The sequence below is a fragment of the Molothrus ater genome, chromosome 20, assembly GCF_012460135.2.
Source record: "Molothrus ater isolate BHLD 08-10-18 breed brown headed cowbird chromosome 20, BPBGC_Mater_1.1, whole genome shotgun sequence".
NCBI classification, from domain to species: Eukaryota; Metazoa; Chordata; class Aves; order Passeriformes; family Icteridae; genus Molothrus; species Molothrus ater.
In genome coordinates this window covers 11,176,965-11,184,502 of record NC_050497.2, presented here as the reverse complement: position 1 = coordinate 11,184,502, position 7,538 = coordinate 11,176,965, and positions in this window count along the sequence as shown.

The following is a 7,538-nucleotide window of genomic DNA, read 5'->3' as shown; positions in this document are numbered from 1 at the left end:
GCTCTGTGTGCCATGGGCTCTGTGTGCCCTGGGCTCTGTGTGCCCTGGGCTCTGTGTGCCATGGGCTCTGTGTGCCACGGGCTCTGTGTGCCATGGGCTCTGTGTGCCACGGGCTCTGTGTGCCCTGGGCTCTGTGTGCCACGGGCTCTGTGTGCCATGGGCTCTGTGTGCCATGGTCTCTGTGTGCCACGGGCTCTGTGTGCCCTGGGCTCTGTGTGCCGCGGGCTCTGTGTGCCACGGGCTCTGTGTGCCATGGGCTCTGTGTGCCCTGGGCTCTGTGTGCCGCGGGCTCTGTGTGCCCTGGGCTCTGTGTGCCCTGGGCTCTGTGTGCCCTGGGCTCTGTGTGCCGCGGGCTCTGTGTGTCACGGCTTTGTGTGCCATGGGCTCTGTGTGCCATGGGCTCTGTGTGCCCTGGGCTCTGTGTGCCACGGGCTCTGTGTGTCCTGGGCTCTGTGTGTCACGGGCTCTGTGTGCCATGGGCTCTGTGTACCGCGGGCTCTGTGTGCCCTGGGCTCTGTGTGCCGCAGGCTCTGTGTGCCACGGGCTCTGTGTGCCCTGGGCTCTGTGTGCCGCGGGCTCTGTGTGCCATGGGCTCTGTGTGCCCTGGGCTCTGTGTGCCACGGGCTCTGTGTGCCCTGGGCTCTGTGTGCCCTGGGCTCTGTGTGCCACGGGCTCTGTGTGTCACGGGCTCTGTGTGTCACGGCTCTGTGTGCCCTGGGCTCTGTGTGTCACGGGCTCTGTGTGCCCTGGGCTCTGTGTGCCACGGGCTCTGTGTGTCACGGGCTCTGTGTGTCACGGCTCTGTGTGCCATGGGCTCTGTGTGTCACGGCTCTGTGTGCCCCGGGCTCTGTGTACCGCGGGCTCTGTGTGCCCTGGGCTCTGTGTGCCACGGGCTCTGTGTGCCACGGGCTCTGTGTGCCCTGGGCTCTGTGTGCCGCGGGCTCTGTGTGCCATGGGCTCTGTGTGCCGCAGGCTCTGTGTGCCACGGGCTGACCGAGGGCGCCTCGGCGCTGCCCCGGCGGCTGCCCCGGCCCCGGGGCTCCGTGCCCGGCCCGAGCCGCGCGGAGCCGCCGCGCCGGTCACCAGGGGGTAGCATCGGCCCGTGGGCCCCGCTGCTCGGCTCGGCACGGCACGGCGGCTCCTCCCGCTGCCCCGCTCCTCCCATTCCTGCCGCTGCCCCCGCGGCTCCTCCCGCTGCCCCGCACGCCGGGTCCCGCCGCCACTTGTCCCTCTCTGTCGCTCTGCCCGTTTCCCCGCAGCTCCCGTTCCCCTCGCTCCTGCTGCGTCCCCTGGCAACGCCCGGGTTTTGCCCGTGCCGGGGCCCAGCCATTGGTTTCTTTCCCAAAGCATTTCGATAAGTGCTCCTAAAATCGCATTTCCGTAAGTGAACCTAAACCTGTGTTTCACTGCGGGCCCCACCCCCGCTGTCACGTCGCATAGCAAAAACCATCCGTTCCCAGGTTTGGTCCTTTTCAGACCGTAAGGTCAGTGATTCAAGTGGACGTTAAACTAATCCAGAGAGACAACGCGGTTATGACTGTCTGGTGGCTCTTCTGGAAACCTCCACATCCTTTCAAATTCCTCGCGGAGATCGAACACCCACCCATCAGGGGCTGAAGCCTGTGTTCCTCTGGCTGCTGCCCCAGACCCGCCTCCTCCGCCCGGGGCACAGGGACGGGTCCTCTGTCTGCACCAACGCAGCGGATCATTCATGTCCTGGGGACAGCCAGGACAGGGCAAACAGGGCACCAGTGCTCCAGAGGAGCTCCAAGAGTGGCCAGTCCAGTGCCAAGCTCGGAAAGGCAAATGAAGACACCCCCGGTTACCAGCTAAATTTAAATTTTTCTCAACAATTACTTTAAAAGCAAGGAGAAGGACCTTGCTGAGCGTGACTGATCACTGCACTTTGTGAACCCTGCACTCAGGTCTCTGTTGCCTCCAAAGCAGTTCCTGCATCTTTTGCAAGCACGAATCCTATGGATTTATACTAAATGCTCTTCAGCCTTGTTAGCAACAGCCAGTGAGACAATCAGCACGTGCTAAAGTCCTGCTCTGACAGTGCAATCAATTAAATATCAATTAATCAGTTAATCAGTACAGAGGATACAGACAACGAGGCTATGATGGCCGGTTTCTAACCCTGCATGTTTCATGCTGGTCCCACATATGCAGCTTGACAGAATTGTTATCTTCTTGCAAGGGGGTTTCAGGCTGGGATTTCCAAGCTGTGGGGCAGAGCTGGGCCAGCACTACCAGGGCATTCCCACAGGCACTCACAAACACAGCTAAAGAGCTTCCTTCCTCCACATCTCCCGTGTTTGCACATTCTACCATACTCATTTAAAGACAGAAAATCACAGAGAATTTGGAGAAAAAAAGTGTTGAAGAATTTTGGAATTTGCTCCTGAAAAGGTTGAAACTAAATTTGCCCTGGAAGCTGTCTCAAATTCCTCTCCCAGCTGTGGCAATAGGACAGATGCCAAAGCCATGGTGTGCCAGACCTTGCTCTAAGGATTCTGTCTCTAGAGCACTCCTTGTTCTTCCTGCCTTTCTCCTTTGCTCCGTGACCTTTCACACTAGGACATCTCCCCATCTGTGTCCTTTCACCCTGTGAACCCCTGAACACTTGTCCCAGTAAAGCCAGGACAGGTGGCCCCAGAGACCTTTTCACCTCGGGTTTGTCCTGCCTGTGCCTTAACCTGATTTGGATGTGTCTGTGATGTGAGTGATACACCTACCCAGAGCCCGAGACCTCCAGAAGCCACTGCTCGTTTCCATAGACCCCCATAAATGGATAACTGGCTCTTTTAATCTTGTTACTAAATTGTAATGGAATTATCCCTCTAATCCTTTGGAGCAAGAGCAGAACTCAGCCACCAATATAAAATTAAAAAAAAAAAAACCCTACAGTAATCATAGATTTTTAAAGTATTTATTTTGTGCTGCTCTCAGATAGGCTGTACGTAAAATTTTATTTCTGAGGAATAATGTCACATAGTGCACATTGTGGCTGCTCTGTGATTAAGTCCTTTTTAATCTGCCATGTGTGTGGAGGTGCAGTGCTTTCCCATCACAGCTCCCTCCTGCCAGACTCCCCATTAATGGCGTTACGGGATTATCAGAAAGAGGCGGAATTACCCAGCTACAGGAGGTTTTTGCTCTGATCTGCTTAGCAGCCCAGGCCATTCCAGGGCAGGAGGGCTCAGCGTGTAAGCCTGTTTCCTTCTCAGGACCATGTGCTCCTCACTGCTCTATTTTCTCACAAGAAACTTTCTAGCTGGTAAATCTGTTTAGAGTGATTGGTTCCTGCTGCTGCTCTGTCTGTCTGTCTGTCTGTCTGCTTCCTCACAGGCAGGAGCTGCCAGGTTGGGCTGTTGGCACTGCTGGCAGTGGGATGGGAGGCAGAGATGGAACCAGCAGCAACGCTGGGAGCTGGGGCTGCCTGGGCATTGTCACAGCAAGCACAGCAAAAGCACATTTATCCAGAAAGCACTGGCAATAGGATGGGGGAATGCAGCTGGCTCTGGAGCCTGAGGTACCTGGTGCCATCAGGAAGAGGCAGCTGGTGCTGCTACGGTCAGTGCACGGAGCCATCCTGCTGTCACCCACACCATGCTGCCTCCGTGCTGCAGTAACAGGTTCTGCTCATCCCTGCCCAGCCACGGCTCCCAAACCCCAGCTGCGAGGAAGGTGGTGACACAGAGATGGGGACTGGCCAGAGGAAGGTGGTGACACAGAGAGGGGGACTGGGCAGAGGAAAGTGGTGACACAGATGGGGACTGGGCAGAGGGAGGTGGTGACACAGAGAGGGGGACTGGGCAGAGGAAGGTGGTGACACAGAGAGGGGGACTGGCCAGAGGGAGGTGGTGACACAGAGATGGGGACTGGGCAGAGGGAGGTGGTGACACAGAGATGGGGACTGGGCAGAGGGAGGTGGTGACACAGAGATGGGGACTGGCCAGAGGAAGATGGTGACACGGAGATGGGGACTGGCCAGAGGAAGATGGTGACACAGAGATGGGGACTGGCCAGAGGAGGGTGGTGACACGGAGATGGGGACTGGGCAGAGGAAGGTGGTGACACAGAGATGGGGACTGGGCAGAGGAAGGTGGTGGCATGGAGATGGGGACTGGGCAGAGGAAAGTGGTGACACAGAGAGGGGGACTGGGCAGAGGGAGGTGGTGACATGGAGATGGGGACTGGGCAGAGGAAGGTGGTGACACGGAGATGGGGACTGGGCAGAGGAAGGTGGTGACACAGAGATGGGGACTGGCCAGAGAAGGGTGGTGACACAGAGAGGGGGACTGGCCAGAGGAAGGTGGTGACACAGATGGGGACTGGGCAGAGGAAGGTGGTGACACAGAGATGGGGACTGGGCAGAGATGGGGACTGGGCATCAGAGGCTGCAGCCAGGCCAGGCCAGCACAGTGACAGGGGCTTTGCTTCCCACAGCACAGCCCTGCTGGTGTGGGTGCACAAGGGAAATCACCTGGGTGATGCAGGAGCACCCCCTGCAAACAGACAGGAACACAGGGACATTCCTGTGATCGGAGGAGCGAATGCCACGCAAGGAGCTCCAGCCCTGGGTTGCTCCCGCCTGGCACGTGGGCAAGGCAGGCAGTGGGAGAGCAGAGGGTTAGGGACATGCCAGCGTCCTGTCACAAAGCATTTGCTGACCTTTCCATAAATATTCCTCAGAAAGGCTGAGTGCCCGAGTCAGTTGTGAGGTGCTGCGCCCAGCGCTGTGCCGGGGGCTGCTGTGACAAACGGCAGCTGAGCGCTGCAGCCCTGCCAGCCCCACTGCTGATGGCACTGCCTGGCTGGGCAGGTGAGGCTCTAGGGAAATCAAGGCAGTTCTGCCCTCACACAAGTGAATGCTGCAGAACGCAAGACATTTATGAAATGCTGCTTCCCACTTGATGGCTTTGCCTGGATTTTCTAACCCTAAATTAAAAAGGTCTTATCTGTTCCCATTGAAAACACTGGATATGAAGTGGAAAGAGTTTAGTGGAAAGTCACATCACCTGACTTAAAACATCATTACATGAGGAGAAAAAGGGCTTCACCAGCATGATGTAAAATGTGAAGTGCATTCCCTCTTTTTTTGTCATTTGATGGCAGAAATTACAACATGGAAATGAAAGCTTGGAGATTCATACAGTGAATCTAATAGCCCAGGCCCTGAAAAAACTGTGCTGCTACATTCAATCACCCCATAAGCACAGTCTGTCAGGAGGATGTCTGTGGTTGGCATGCACTTTACCAGTTCTAACAGTCTGCAAAAAACCTGGTGGCTTCTTCCATCAGCTTAACTCCGGGTCACCCTGGACCAGCTCGCAGTGGTGAAAATGGAGCAGATCCGATAGCACCTGGTGACAAATCCACATGGGAGTGTCTGAGCAGAGGAGGCTGCAGGCTGCACTGGAGGAGCTGGGCTGGAGTGGAGCAGCTGCAGACGCTGCTCCGGGTCCTCGCACGCTGCCCTGGCCACATCTGTGAGCAGGCAGTCCATGGGGAGGGAGGCAGGGCAGAGCCTTGCTGCACCACGAGCCCTCAGCTTGCTTCCCTCTCCATGCCAGGCAGCTGGCACGGCACGGCAGAGCCTTCCCCAGCTCTGACTGCAGCACTGCCTGCCTGTGCACGCTGCTCCCCGCCCGGCTCCCCTCCTGCCTCCTGGGGATGCTGGCACAGCCTCTGCGTTTGCCAAAGGTGGTGTCAGAAGTTCGACACCCCCACAAAATGTGGGAACGCTGAGGAGGCTGGCAGCAGCCGGCCCCGTGTGCCCCCGTGCTGACACCAGCCCGCAGTGGGCTGGGGCTGTTCCATGACGCGTGAGTGCAGGAATGCTGTGCGTGGGAATGCCTTGGGCCCCAGCCTGCAGAGATTTATGGACGTGCTTAACTCTTAGCAGATGAGAAATCCCATTGGGACTATGCATATGCTACAGGTTAAAGACAGGCATAAAGCTTTGAAGAGTCTAAATCTTGGATTATAAAGATTGTAAATTTTCAGAGGACAAGGACAGCCTCTGTCTGGATGGCAGCAGGGTCCTGCAGGTGAAGGACAGGTCCTGCCTGCAGCTGCCCTCACCTTCCTCCCCTGGCAGGTGCCTGGTGCAGGACTGCCCCAGTGTGCTGCCCCTCTGGGCGCCTGGCATGGCTGAGGAGGGGCTGGGCAGGCTGGCGCTCATGGTGTGGTGTCAAGGAATGCATTCCTCAGCACATCGGCTTCAGCAGCTCAGAGGAAAGGGAATGCAATGAGAAACAGATGATTTATCCATTCCTGGAGCTCCTAAACTCATGACCAGGACTGTGGAGCGAGTAGCAGGCAGCTGGTGACCAGCAGAGCCCGTGGGTGACCAGCAGAGCCCGCGGGTGACCAGCAGAGCCCATGGGTGACCAGCAGAGCCCGTGGGTGACCAGCAGAGCCCGTGGGTGACCAGCAGAGCCCATGGGTGACCAGCAGAGCCCGTGGGTGACCAGCAGAGCCCCTGGGTGACCAGCAGAGCCCATGGGTGACCAGCAGAGCCCCTGGGTGACCAGCAGAGCCCATGGGTGACCAGCAGAGCCCACGGGTGACCAGCAGAGCCCGTGGGTGACCAGCAGAGCCCGTGGGTGACCAGCAGAGCCCACGGGTGACCAGCAGAGCCCATGGGTGACCAGCAGAGCCCATGGGTGACCAGCAGAGCCCACGGGTGACCAGCAGAGCCCATGGGTGACCAGCAGAGCCCACGAGTGACCAGCAGAGCCCACGGGTGACCAGCAGAGCCCGTGGGTGACCAGCAGAGCCCACGGGTGACCAGCAGAGCCCGTGGGTGACCAGCAGAGCCCCTGGGTGACCAGCAGAGCCCATGGGTGACCAGCAGAGCCCGTGGGTGACCAGCAGAGCCCCTGGGTGACCAGCAGAGCCCATGGGTGACCAGCAGAGCCCCTGGGTGACCAGCAGAGCCCACGGGTGACCAGCAGAGCCCATGGGTGACCAGCAGAGCCCACGGGTGACCAGCAGAGCCCGTGGGTGACCAGCAGAGCCCGTGGGTGACCAGCAGAGCCCACGGGTGACCAGCAGAGCCCATGGGTGACCAGCAGAGCCCACGGGTGACCAGCAGAGCCCATGGGTGACCAGCAGAGCCCACGAGTGACCAGCAGAGCCCACGGGTGACCAGCAGAGCCCGTGGGTGACCAGCAGAGCCCACGGGTGACCAGCAGAGCCCGTGGGTGACCAGCAGAGCCCACGGGTGACCAGCAGAGCCCACGGGTGCAGGGCTTCACGTGGGCATCGGCCCCTTGCCTGCTGCAGCCACACCAGAGAGAGCTGATACAGCAAGAACTGAACACAAAAGCTGGGGCTGTGCCCGAGCTTTGCCAGAGCAGCCTTGCTCAGGTGGGGCTGGTGCCCACGGTAGAGGTCCCAGCTGGGCCCCAGTGACCCAGCCCCGTCACAGTGAACACCACAGTATGGGAGTGCCGCCAGCCACCCAGCTTTGCTGGGTACAATTTCCAAAAGATGGGGCAAGGAGAAACTATTTCCTGCTACTCTGT